Consider the following 15,049-nt stretch of genomic DNA (forward strand, 5'->3'; position numbering starts at 1 on the left):
TAAGAGGGAGTTCCTCCCAGGATTGCCTAAAAAGTAAGATGATGGAACCTACGCATGGATATGAATTGCCAAGCAGCTCCCAGATGCAATGTGCAGGGACTAGTGGGGCGTCAAAGTCCGTTACAAATCTACACGAGAAACAGAATGGCACACACCAGCTTAGGAGCACTAATCATCTTCCGAATGCCAAACAGACAGGGCAACCTTATACGACATTTGAAATTCACCCAACGCTATGCTAAATCTACAACCCACCTGTTTGAAGAACAAACAGCATGGTGAGAAGAGTAGACTTGTGGGACTGCACTGTATGCACCTCACCATCAAGCCTCAGGCTCTCCGCAGACTTCCTCCCATGACTTTGATCACAGTAAGAATTAATTAGAGGCTTGATTTGTTAATCAATTCTCCTCCCAGTGTGTCTGTGCTGGTACAAACAGCAACTTAGAGAGGTGGGGGGTTGGGTGATATACGGGATCTATAAATACAAGATAAACATTGATCCACAGGAGATCAATAGCAGATCACACTGACTCCTAACGGCCCCCTGTAGATTTAGATGAGAGTCTGATATAACGACACATAGTCACTGAATGAATAATGAGACGTGATGCCAATGAGAAGAATATTTGTGCTTGATCCTCACATTTCAACTAAAATCAATATCAACCACGTTAGGGGCTGTTTGTGTGTCTGTGATTTGTGCTCGACCACAAATTCTATGAAGTGCATATTACAGAGATGCAATATATATGTATTTAGCTGTATTAGAAAAAACAGTTAGTAGTTGGTGTACAATCTCTGTGTAAAATTTTGCCATATGCGGCTTCAACTTCAATTAATCTACTTAGCGTTGTCTATAAAATGTCAGAAAACAAATGTGATATTGCTAGTTTTGTCCAAGTCAAAGTCTGACACAAAGTATACTTGTAATTTATGCATGTTTGGCATTGAAACTTGAAAAACAAATTGGTTAATTGACCAGTCATGTGAGCTATCCAGATACAATATACAAGAGATGAAGAGAACTTAAGTTGAAGCATCACACAGCATAACCTTTGTGTGTGTGTACGCATATGACTGTGTATTGTCAGGTGTGGAAGATGGTCACATCGGGGGAAGCAGCTGTCCCCACTGAAAGGTGCTACCATACCAGCCTGCTGTAGCTGATCCAGACTCCTCTTATATCGAAGTAAAAATAAACTCCCCAGACAGCCCTGTCTGCCTGTCTGAAGATGATGGACTGCACACCTTTCTGCTCTGCACACAGGTACTCTGTCTCCTTGCACCCCCCCATTTCCATCTCTCTTCTTTATCACTTTCATCCTCAGTCTCTTCCTCATCTTCCTCCTCCTCCTCCTCCTCCTCCTCTCTCCTCCTCTTCTCTGTCTTGATGGCGCTGCTTTCGTCTTGCACTCTTTTTGGTAAGAGGCCATGTTTGTTTAATGATGAAAATGATGAAGGGGAGCAGTAGCAGAACCTCTTCCTCTCTATCCTTTTCTCCCTCTTTCTATCCCCCCCCCCCCCCCCCAGGTGGCCTGGCAGTAATGTTTAACTAAAGAGACAGAGACAGAACGTTTCACAGGGACAAGGTTAACGGAACAGTGAGGGGCTTGACAAAACTCTTGACACCTCGACAACTTAACATGAATAAAAGATGCGGCCATTTTTTTTCCCGAGGCACTGTACAACTCTGAACATTTCTAGAAACAAAGTGATTCTGTTGCTCTGTTCTGCATCATTTTCCTGTCAACCTGTCTGAATCTGTCACTCTCCCCCATGTGAACCCTAACATCAGCTACAGCAGCATCGGTATAGAACTATTTATTAATCCTGAAAGATCTCATGTATCTGCAATGAATACATTCACAGCGATGATTATAAGCCTGATGGACTGCATATATGAATTAATTTCATTGTGTAAGAAATAAAAGCATTTCCTTAGCATGCACTGGCCTGTCTCCAGTCAGCTATGTTTTACCACACAGAAACAGCCTCATTCAGTAGCTGTCTGTGAGTTAGACTGAAAGGGTTGACCTGTGATTGATTTCACAGGAGCTCTAAGATGTGACCTTTGGCCCTGATATAGAGAAAGAGTCTACAAATATGAGGAAACACAGGAAAGGTGAAAAGATGAGGGCAGCAGTGGGGTAAGAAAGAGACACATTAAAGGGTGTCAGAGGTATGCTAATGCAAGTTTTGGAGTCAATATGAAAGGAAAGGAAAAATGAAGGTCTTAACAACAGTTTAAATGCACTTGCATGACTCTTGCAAAAATATACAAATAAATCAGACTTTAACAAATCCTCCCTTTCCATCCTATCTCTTATTTATTTTAACACACACTAACAGAAGGCAGAGTTGAAACAGGACAGACACGCAGAAAGCCAGACAGCAGAAGAAGTACTTTGTTAGCATTTACTCTCAATATTGAACCTTAACTCAAAACTACTAATTTCCTCAAAGACAAGTGATAGGCTTTAGAAACACAAAACCCCCTTACGCCGCTCCTTCATTGTTCAGTTACCACTTGTTCAGCCCAGCCTCCCACTGATTAAAAAAAAAAAGCACCCAACTCTGTGGAAGTCGACTGACTGACAGTCAAAATACTGAGCGGAGATAAGGTTTGAGGATTAGAGGACGGGGGACTGTTCAAGGTTAAGAATCCTCTAAATTTTACACAATAAAGTGAAAGCATTACAAAGACTCTTGTGTCATTAAATAAACTGTCACTTTAAATAATCTCTGTATTAGGATTTCAGGTAAAAGTGCTTCAACTGAGGCAGCCGATGCATTTATAATGGGTTTTGACTCCATATTAGTCGCTTCACATTAAAGCTCTTTTGATGTTTGCCCTTGCTGTCGGACATACACCAGAAAATTGAAGATATTTTGTATTTCTTACCTGTCTACCCTGGCAATTTGTGTTGTAAATAAGAACCACTTTACATTAATCACAGCTGCAACTAAGATGATTGAAGAGATCAGGTGCCTCCCACTTTGCTTCCTCTTCCTATGTGCTGTGGAACCTGTGTGTGTGTGTGTGTGTGTGTGTGTGTGTGTGTGTGTGAGAGCGTACAATTGCGTGTGTGTGTGTGTGTCGTGTGAGGTAGTGGTGGTGAGTGGGTACAAGTGGAGAAGGTGGGGCAGAGCGGGCAACTTTAAGATTCACACCTGACCCTTTTCTCCTTTAAATTCAAGTGGTTTTGTCTTCTATGAGTCATATTTAATTAAATTCATATTTGCAAGCGACCCCCATCCCGACTGCTCCTGTAAATCTGCACAAGACCAGAGAGCCGGCGAGCTTGAACAGTCAGAGACAGACTTTAGCTTAATGAAGGCAGCAGGCAGAAACAGTGACCAGATTCTATGTTGCCTTGTTACTGAGCCGTACAGAGAGGAGAGCAGGGAGATGAGAGTGGCTTGGAGCTCCACCGCAACCTCATCTTAAGGCAAAGACATGAACCGATTTTCCAAGATCAGCATTTAGGAGAGACGAGTAGATCACTGCTAATCAATTTACTGCCATGACAGTCTGGCAGAGCTTCAAATCACACCAGACAATGGCTTTAGTGATTGGATATTCCTGTTATAGATTAGCTACAGATTATTTCACCCTTGTTAAAGATGAAATGGAAAAGTGAGTAAACTTCGACATGTTAATTGACATATTTACAAGACTTGCTGCTGACATAGCCTAATAACACATATTTGACCAGGAAAATAAAATTATATGAAAAGAGAAGTAATAAAACCGTAAATAAATTCTTGCCTGTAAACATGCTATGTATAAGAATGATTGTTACATGTACTATAAAACAACACCTCCCACAGTATGTTGTTCAGAAATATAGCATCTCATTATACTGCATTATTGGTAAAACTGTCTGGTGAAAGTCACATTTGTTATTTTGTAACTGCACATTTTATTCTGTTAAAGCTGCACCTGGAGATATTTCTATGTAAAAATACACAGTCTCAGCAACCACAAAGTAGAACCACAGAAGAGACTGCAGCGTCTCATCCCCTCTAAGTAAGATTCTAGTGCCTTCTGTGCCAAAAATTCTGGTGTTGGGCGTGGGCAGGAGGAAATTGCCTCTACCCGCAGGAAGTGATGAATGCAAACTGTCTCCTAAGCAGCAGTTAGAGAGCGATGCAGTGAGACAATGATGTCTTGTGCCTTTTGGTACTTGGTAAGTAATTATCACATACTTTAAACTGTACAGGAGTACGATCAGTGCTGTTTAATGATGTGAAATTGCACGACTTCTGGATAGTTAAACCTACAATCATTTATTTTCTGGCCACTTGGGGCAGTGCAACAAGCTGTAAACACAACACTGACACCGTATAAAATTGACCTGGCAAACTTATTTACACAACCAGCAGACACGGATAAAATTTCATTTGTTTGTCTTGTTTCTGGCCACCTGATGAATGTAACCTCATTTAGTTTTGCTCTCCACCAACTCCTGATCTAGCTAAATACTTCACTTTCTTCACCAGGTAATCGCTGATTTATAGCAGGTTTTTCACTGATAAACAACAGCCAGGAAATGCCACTCATAAGAGTGGTAAAACAGTGAGGTTACAGGCCAGAAAACCAAAACAAGGGTTAAAATATGGTAAAAACACTCTGAGGGAAACTGCTGAGTCGGATGATCATTTTAACTACGACTGACTTCCTTCACATTACACATTTTATCCATTGCTAAAATACAAATATTCATTATTGCAGCCCTAAGTCAAGTTTCAGAACAGTTACCTGCTGCTACGGAGACATAGGTATGACTTTGTGGCTTTACTACAGCAGTATGATTTATCAAATCTGGAAATGTTGCAATAAAATCTGACCAGTGCTGTCTGAAGCATGACAACTGAAATGCAGCACTACATCAACAAGGCCATTCCTCCAAGTTTTAAAACTGGAACAATATATACAGTATCTCACAAAAGTGAGTTCACGACCTCACATTTTTGCAAATATTTGATGTGACAACACTGAAGAAATGACCCTTTGCTACAATGTAAAGTAGTGAGTGTACAGCTTGTGTACACAGTGTAAATTTGCTGTCCCCTCAAAATAACACAACACACACCCATTAATGTCTAAACTGCTGGCAACAACAGTGAGTGCAGACTACACAACTTGCCGTCTTGTGACGGGAGTCTTGAAGTCGTTGTGGCGTTCACACTATGTAACTGATCAGTGACAGGGGGTCACACACTACACGAGCAGACAGCGGCTCTGTCACCCGACGCTGGTCTCCAAACCACCTTTTGTCAACAAAACACACGTGAAATGTGAAACGGGAAATGGCGTGAACCTACACATGAAACAGCTGTTGTTTGTTATTATTAAGATACCAATTTTAAAGACAAAAAATCTGGGTGAAAGAATGGATTAGGACACTCAGGTAGCAGGAAAAGTGTTTTGTGGTGAAAAAGTAGCTGCCTGTTCTGCCAGCTGCCTGCTCTCATTGGCTGGATGTGGATCCACAGACATTTGGCTTGCTAGATATCTGACATCGGCGATGTGTCAGAAATGTGTCGGAGAGCCGTTTTGACGCGTCATTGAGTAGTTCACACATAACGACAGGCGACCGCTGATCAACCGCTGATTTACTCCTGATCACAGCCTAACTGTCGCCGAGCTCGCAGAGCGGCAAATCGGGCTAAAAATCGTGTAGTGTGAACTAGGGCCGTGGCTTAGCAAAGGGTCATTTGGGCCCAATTTGGACATTTTCACTTAGGGGTGTACTTACTGTTGTTGCCAGCAGTTTAGACATTAATGGGTGTGTGTTGTGTTATTTTGAGGGGACAGCAAATTTACACTGTTATACAAGCTGTACACTCACTACTTTACATTGTAGCAAAGGGTCATTGTGTTGTCACATGAAAATATATAATCAAATATTTACAAAAAGGTGGGGTGTACTCACTTTTGTGAGATACTGTATATATATATATATATATAGTTTCTAAACAAATTATATTTGCATTAGGGATGGGAATATTGTTAAATGTTATCGATAATGAAGTGGAATTTATGTAACGTACTACCGGAGTTGTTTAACAAAATAGAGAGGGGAAAAGGAGTAAAACAAAATAAAATTCTGTTTAGTTTTGCTGTTTTATCTATAGAACAGCAGTTGCACACAACTGAGTCTTTGGATGGTGTCACTCTGCAATGTCTCATATGACTGGGACTGTGTTATACACAGATTTCCTGTAAGCAACAGCATAAGAAGAGAAGTGATTTCTGGATAACTGGATAGACAAATGAAGGAAAAATAAGAACAAACATCCAGAGAGTGAAACATACCCCCTCTCTCCAATTCTACCACGGAGGAAAATTACAGAAAAAGAGAGAAAATGAGAAAAGAGAGTGATGGGGTGACAAGAGCGTAGCAAAGAGAGATGAAAGGTTCTGGTGAAGAGAAGAGAGTGAAGAAGGGGGATTAGAGAGAGAGAAAAAAAAGACAGATGGGGAGGATGGAGGTGATGGGTGCGAGCGGATGAGCCCCAAGATGAATACTCTTGAGATCTGTAAACTTTCATATTCTAATGTTGAGGATTCTCACTGAGCGTTGTCTCAGTTAGCCAAGCACCCTGCTGTGACCTCCTTCTGCAAATTAACACAAAACCCCACATCGAAAACAGCTGGGCTAGACTAGACCCAATTCCTGCCATTCTGTAAGAGAAAAAGTAAATGACTCCTGAAAACATAACGTACAGAAAGGACAAAATGAAAGACACACAGGCATACTATGCCTCAGAGTATGCACTGAATTTCATTATATTTTTTATAAATGAATTTCAATGGGTTCTGTGAGAGAGGTAATAACAAAGGGGAAGTAATCCTAGATTGAACTAAGTCACAGTCAGGAAGTTGAAATACTGTAATTATCTCCTGGATATGCTTACCTACTATAAAAGACTAAATTGCTGCCTTAAATTGCTGCTGTGTGTGTTCAAAGCAAAGAATAATGTTAGTAAAAGTGACACTGTGAAGTATCTACTGAGAGCTATAGTGTCTTTGAAGCACTTTGCTTTCAAGCGAATGGAACACTTTAGTGAATAATAAAGCAATAAGGAGAAATAAAGTGACTCCTTTAAATTTCCTATTGACGAAATAGTACAATAAATTAGACCTGCAGTAAACTCCAGTTTGGTAAAGCTCATAAAGTTTAGTTACAGCATCATTTTCAATGCTGCACCAGTATTTTGTGTTGTGTCTGGATCTACTTGGGCCTCTTTGCTAATGCAGCTTGTTTGGCATATGTTGTCATGATTTTTGAGACATTTTTCATTTCTATGTTTGCTGTAATTTTGCAGCATAAATGACTGATGCAATACAGGCAGTGACATGCGTTAGCTACCCAATACAAAATGGACAAACATGTCAGTTTTAAAGGCTTTAAATTTTGGTGCAAAAAAAACGAAATGGTTCTACGGACTAACCAATTCTGGATTTTTGAGGCTGATAGTAATATCTATATTTGAGTTTAAAAAATGCAATAACGATATACACCCAGTACTTTTTAACACACTAAAGATACTAAATTAGACCTTTACTGTGTAAAAATCTACTTTTCAGTGCTCTCTGATGAACAAGCTATGTAATAGTGACACTGTTTCAAAATTATTGCAAACCTAGTTTGGCATTTGTGTACAAAAATTTCTTGTTACTTATCGGCTGACATACACGGATAGAATATATCTACAAGCAGCTAACATCGGCTGCTATATCGGCCTGGCTTTCAGCTTTCATATATGCATTTACACTTCTATGCAACGGTATGGTGTTTGTGTTTATCTTGCCCATCCCCTTTATAGTAGTCAGAATGGCCCCATGCATGAGGCAGTGGTAAAGAAATGTTTTTATTTTATTTTTTTTTACACTCCTTTCTGTTTGTGTTCCTACCCACTACCAGCAGTGTCCTCTCATGATATCCACACAAGAAGGACACAAATCACAGACACCTGTCTTTGACTCTGGCGTAGGATCATCAACATTATCATCATCATCATCATCTCGCCCAGTGTACACTGAAGCCAAGCGGGCTCTCACTCTGCAATCAAGCCTCCAAAAGCCTACCATCAAACAGATGCCACCTGTGGATGAGGGGAGCGTTGGTAGCTCGGCCTCCAGACAACTCTGGCGAGAATAGAGAGGGACCCCGCCATAAAAGAGAGTGCAGTGATCAAGCTGCTGCCCCTGCTGAGGACAGCCCTGTGTGTGACAGCCAAACACTTTCCCTGATTAATCAAGCCTAGCAGCGGGGCTTTACGTGCCATTAAGAGCCTTGCTAAATGACTTCACTTCATTCATTAAAGTGGAGCATCCTCTGCGGGTGGAGTGGGCTACGCTTGCCAGACAGATAGACAGACAGACAAGTGAAAGCTGGGAGTGAGATGGTGGTAGGGCAGCGATGAGGGTGGCGGGGGCACTGAGGCAAGATAAACAACGACAAATATAGACCCATTACAATGCTGAATAATTCATCTTATACGCAGGGCTTCAGGAAAACAACAGAGAAAAAAAAACAACAGCCCAAACAACCATGGGGATTATGGAGCCTTTATACAGTGAAGAGCATCTTCAAAACAGGGCTATTTATGTATGCACCACGTCTGGGTTAGGTACAGCGACAGGATCATGGTCAAATCACTTTATGTGGAAAATCAGGTTCCAGTGGACTAATCCCTGATGCATTTTCATTAGGCAAAAGTATAGTTTTAATGAATCTGTGCAGGGGAGTTGGACAGCTAGGTGCGAGTGGATTAATAGTTTGAAAGCGATGTTAGCTGCATATACTAGACGCTTTTTCTGAGCTATTCTTTCCACCTCTCTGCACAGTTCACACACAACCATGGATATGTACTGTAAAACCCATGCACACACATAGTTTGAAAGAGGCAATGAGAAAAAGCAAGAAAAGAGGGAGATTATGGAATGCAAAGGCAATGATACACGCTGATAGTATCGAGGGAAGGACAAAGATAAGTAATTTACCAGTCAACAGAGAGATAAAGATGTAGTGATGAAGAGAAAGATAAAGGCATAAAGATTAGCAGCAACAAGAGGACTAGAGGGTGGAGAGGAAGAGAAAGCAAGGAGAGCGAAGAAGAGGGCGACAGAAAGAGAAAGAGAGATAGAGAGAGGCAGAGAGGAGGGAGAGAGTAAATGATTAATGAAAGAAGCTGGGAAGCGCAGCGAGGGGAGGTCAGGACGGAGCAGGATAGGAGTGATGCTGCAGCCTGTGAGCAAAACCGAAAAGGACAATATTAAGAACATGCCTGCTGCTGTCACACACCTTTATCAGGCAGGATCTCCAAGAGAGTGAGCTTATATTAGGCTGACGCTTCCCTTGAACACTAGTTGCAAGTGGAAATGAACGCAACGTGCAAGCACTGTGAGAATAGAAGGCTGAATTGCAGACAATCTGCTCTTTTAATTAATAAAGACGAAAATGTTTTGAACGAGTTGTTGGTCACTCTGCCTTTGAGAGGTTTTGTGTTGATATTTACCCAATTGTGTGATCACAGCATAACACAAGTGCATCAAATAACATCAAAACCTGCATGTACGTAACGTTGATATCATCATGTAGAAGAAAACAACCATCAACAATGAGATGATTTATTATTTAAGCGCGACAAAACTGTACAAAGACTTCCATTAGACTCCTTCAACTTTTAAATCTCAGTCAAATACATGCCTTCAATTAATCCCCAACTGGCAGTGTGCTGTTTCTCTATCGCTGCCTGCTTGCTGATGCATTTCTAATTGGTATTTTTGCTGATGGTCACAAGTTAAATCTATATTCTTCATTACCCTTCCACGCTATCCCCTGAGGTCTCTCTAATGGCTCCTGCTAAAGGCAGAGCACTTGTATTGAGATATTCATGTAAAGTGTATTCTCTCTGACGCTGGCCTCTGCGTAGACTGCAGCTACAGGTTCGGAGCATAGTCGAGAGCTGGGAGTAGCAGTGAAAAGTTCACTCCAGCTTTGAAGATTAGCAGAACACGTGTCATAATCCTGCATGGAAACAGCCTGAGGAGAGACACTCATACTCAAATAAACTGTGCTTTATCTGCTCATGTTCCCTGTTTTGTCTCTACTGAGATGGTCTCACACGCTGAGCAAATGTTTGTCGTAGCCTTTATCCCTCTCACTTCCACAACACATAGTAAAGCCCTCAGTGGAGCATTGGCTGGGTGACAGGCCTGAATGCTCCAACACCGGCTTGGCAAAAATCAGTGTAGCCTGCCCTGGCTGAGAACAGTTGGGGTGAACGAAGCTGGCCAACTTCAGAACTGTGTGAGAGGTTGACCAGGCTCACAAATAAAGTCTCGATGACATTACACAGGTGGCTGATAAATACTGTCACATAAGTGAACTGCCCTCGAGGGAAAATGATGTTGACGTGCAGCATTATACCGTGTGTCCTGCCAGCTGCTAAATACACTGAGAGGAAATGTATTTCGTAGTTCACATAATAAAGACACAAAACCGAACATGTGGCTGTACACAGTGAAGTCAGTTTCAGGGAAATGTTCCTCCTGCAAAGAGAGGAATTTGCCAGTAGAAAGTTGAAATGTCAGGCGTAGTAGTATAAGTCACAAGAATGAAGCTCATATCCTGACAGAGAGGAAGACTCATGCGTTCTTTGGCTCACCTCAGTGTGGACCTTGTGTTTACCTTTCATTAACTAGAGATCCCAGAATCTCTTCCTCCCCCTCCTCCCCCCTGGGACCATCCAATGCAAGTTGACAAATATTAAAACAACAAAGATTATAGATAGCACACAACAACAGTGCACAGTTTTTGTTTATTTATATTAACATATTTAGGTGTGTTCTATTTATTTGGCCACTCAATGGCAAATACCCAGCAGAGCCCAAATGCAACATATCTTTTTTTAATTTATGCTGATCAACTGATCGATCAATCACCTACAATGCACAACAATGGACAACAATGTTGCAGTAAACACTGACCGATTCAGAATATGCGTTTTTGATCCTTTATGAGAGAGAAGAATAACGTGAGCTCATGTAGTAACCCAAGCTACATGGTGAACAGACTGATAACAGCCAACTTATCAAGATACTCTGACCACAAGTCCAACTGTAGATGCAAACCTCCAGCCCTGTGTTGTGATAGCGCAGACTGTGCCTCTAAGAGACTACACCCAAACCTGGTTATCATCAAATATGTTAGGGATAAAAAAATAGCAGCATGATGGAACAGAAAGAACAGAGAGTAAAGATAAGCTAAATCATGTGTAAAGCATATTCTCTAATTTAAAGTAACTGTTGAAATGTTTGTGGGGGCAGTTTAAATAAAAAATTGTTACGTAACTTGAAATGAAAATTAGAATGTAAAGCACAATATCGACCAGGGAGTGTTTACTTTAGCTGAGGACTGAGCTGATACTATGATTCAGAGAAATTTACCTGTGAACATTCTGCATAGAGCCTTGTTGTTCTTGTTGGTGTATGAATGTCTTGACAAAAACTGCTTGTAATGCGACACTGAGTTTAGATACTGAAATTAGTATTTTGAGAAAAAAAGTGGGATCTGTAAGCAGGTATTGGTATGACTTTACAACATGTCATTCTGCAATTTTAGGGCTGCCACTAAGAAATATTTTCATTATTGATTAACAAGACAATTATTGTTTTCTGGTTTATAATCAAATAGTGAAAATGCTGATCACAAGGTAAGGTGTGATCATTTTACCTGTTTTGTCAGACCAACACTTCAAAACTTAAATATATTCAGTTTATTATCACATAAGACAGTCTATCAGCATCGTGCTGTATAATTACAAATGAACAACCTCATACCTCGTAAGACAAACAAAAACTGGATATCCTACAATTTTTTTCTGTTTATGCTCCTGCTTCAGGTCACTGGAATGGCAACAGAAAAAATAAGGTTAAAGTATATGCCTTGATGATGGCATAAGAATATTGATAAATTCATAATTTTGCTTTGTGTTTCTGTATCAGTGAAAATGCTGGCTATGAGTTCAGTGGGTGGTGTGTACAAGACTACAGAGACTGACTGGTGGCAGCTTTGGCAGGATACACTCCCCCACTCGCATTTCGAACACAGCTAATTAGTGCAGCTGCAATTAAGACTTGAACAGACAATACAATAAAAAGGAAGCCCGATACGGGCACAATCAGACAAAATGAAACAACTCTTGTTCTGTCAGCAGTGCAGAGACTCTACTGTCTCACAGAGCAGACAACAATGCCTAGGGCTGAGATAGCAGGAAATGCCAGCTTATCAGAGAGACAGAGGAACAGAGAGAGATGGTGAAAGAGCGTGATGGGTAGCCCACTGTTTACCAACAGACTAATTGAGCAAAAATCCAGTTGTGTCCTTTATATAACAATTTGTTGTTTACACATAGGTTTCAGCCAGTAAGATTTCTCTACAACCAAAATTTGTTTGCAAACATGTATAGTAGATAAATCAAATAAAAGCGGAGGAAAATCCATCACTTTCTTAATTTGAGTTCCATTTCATTGGCTTTGATTTCTTTAGATTGAGTCACCTCTCGTGGGGAGTTTGTTTAATTTCACAGCTGAAAGAACACCAATGATATTTAGGAGCGTTTTCCTTGTTCAACTCTCTCTACAAGCTATTACTGTAAATCTTGAATGCAACACAGCCATAAAGCCCAGCATATTAAAGCGCTGTTTACAGAGAGAACTTAGAGTTTGATGACAACACTTAGTGATCATACGAGGTTAATTACTGTATTCTTTTAAAGTCTATTTTCAGAGTTTCACAGGAGGAGGGGCGTTTAATGGATTGTGAGCTCTGTATACAAAATGGCCAAAATTTTGGTATGTAGGACGTTGGAAGACAACAAAACAATAGAACAGAACTAGAACTGCAATTAACTAATTGGTTTGACTATAAAATATCAGAAAATATGCACAAATACCACTCACTTTTCCAAAAGCCCACATGGCCTCAAAATGCGTGTTTTGTCCAAACAGTCCAAAACACAAAGATATTCAATTTACTATGACGTAGAAAAAGGCAGCAAACCTTCACATTTGACAGAATTGAACCTGCAAAAGTTTAGGCTTAGGCTAATCAATTAGTGGATTATTATAATAGTTGCTAATGAATTGTCAATTTACTGATTAACTGACTGATAATTTCATTCATATATATAGAAAAGGACAAATAGATGTAAAACAGACCTAAAAATGGCCATAAGTTGAATCAACACCTCTCTGAAACAACAGAAAGTGAACACTTTACCTTCATGAAGGATTCACTGCAGGGCCGTGGTATTAAGCTTTAGCTAGGTATAATAAATGAGACTGTTCGCTAAATCCGGTCCCCATTTAGGCAGAAACAGGATTCTCGTTTAGCTGATAGCCACTAAGGCAACAGTCTCTAGCAGCTTTGATCAAATGTAGCTAGTTAGCTAATTTAGCTAATGTTTGCTTCGTGAGTGTTGAAATGTCTTTGCCTGACTCTTTAATGTTTCAAGCTGACTCATATTAAAATGAAAACCCTGTAAACGAAGTCTTAAAAATACACTTTGTGGCTACATACATGATATTTTCAGATGGGTAGATTGTGTTTCATAGACGATCTGGCAACTGGGGTGACATCAGACAAACATCCAAAACTTGCATCCGCTTATGACTATTATTCCGAATAAAGTCTGAGGGTCATACTAATACACATGTTTCCCAGTGGGGATATTTCATTAACAGAATGCATTCCCTGTCTTAACCCTCAAAAAGAAGTCTCTACCTGTTGGGACCTCAATTTTGGTCCCCACGAAGACTCACCATGGGTTAGTGTACATTCAGTCCCCACTGAGATATAAGAACATGAACCAACCTAACCTCTATCCTCTGAGCCTCCCTGTTGTACAGTAGTATGTAGGACCTGGAATGTCACCCTTGTCCCCCGCCAGCTCCGCAGACTGTCCAGTGACATTGTTCAGCTCACACAATGCGACATTCCACAATCAAAAGCTACTCTGACAATCCCAAAGGGAGAAGGAGACAACTGGGAGGACAGCACTGCTCTAATCTTATGGGATTAGAATTCCTTTCTATGGGATGTAATTCTATTCTTTTGAACAACAAAGCTTCGAGATGAGATAAAAAAAAACTGATACTGATAAAGGCAATCTAGAGCAATTTAGGGAAGAATGTGAAGCTATTAAGGCCTGAGCACAGGCTCCAGAGGAAGTATAAATAAATGACTAACCATTCAGAGAAATACATCTTGCTGCAACATGAGGTTGTACAAATTAGCAGTAAAATGTATGCTCCAAGATGTCTGTAACGGAATAATATCATTTAATAACAAGAAAAAAAACACACTTAGAAAAGACAAAAAAATGTACTAGTTGGAGTTATTCCCAGTTAGTTAAAATTCCAACACTGGAGCTATCCTGATGAACAGTCCCACTGATGCCCTGCTCTGTTCCTTCCATCACTCATTTATCCTTCCTGCTTCTCCATGGTAGAGAAATGGCATTTAATGGACCTTAAAAAGGCAAGAACTCAACGTCAGAGATTTAAATCCTAAGCGAGAGGATATACTGCCTTGCATTGGGAGGGGAGAAAATGCCACGGAGGACTTTATAGGGATCAGTGGACAGACAGTATGTGGTCATGTTAAGGACGGATCATTTATGGAGAATTAAAGTGAAGAACTCTGTGGCTTAACTTCACAAAACAGACAAGGGACAATTGAGGCCAAGACATAGAAGAAGGGCTATGCAGACAGACGACACAGTGAGAGAATGTGTGTTTGTGGGTGTGGAGGAGAGAGAGAGAGAGAGAGAGAGAGAGAGAGAGAGAGAGAGAGAGAGAGAGTCTCTGAAGCAGTTCCTAAGCCTGGCCGTCACGCATGCTTAACCTTGCGCTAGCGCCTGTGCGATGCAGCTTGCATATCAATGATGGAGGAATATCAGCAGAGCGGCCTCCAACCAACCTCCACTATTCTCAGCAGGCAGGGGAGGCACAGCAGCATCTGCACTT

The 15,049-nt window shown here is 40.7% G+C and overlaps 1 protein-coding gene across 2 annotated transcripts in view; it reads right to left on the reverse strand.

The window, feature by feature from the left end:
- LOC123960621 (single-stranded DNA-binding protein 2) overlaps positions 1-15,049 on the reverse strand; it is a 62,434-nt gene that overhangs the window by 39,645 nt on the left and 7,740 nt on the right. The gene's annotated exons all lie outside the window — the stretch shown is intronic.

Source organism: Micropterus dolomieu, linkage group LG21, assembly GCF_021292245.1.
Source record: "Micropterus dolomieu isolate WLL.071019.BEF.003 ecotype Adirondacks linkage group LG21, ASM2129224v1, whole genome shotgun sequence".
NCBI classification, from domain to species: domain Eukaryota; kingdom Metazoa; phylum Chordata; class Actinopteri; order Centrarchiformes; family Centrarchidae; genus Micropterus; species Micropterus dolomieu.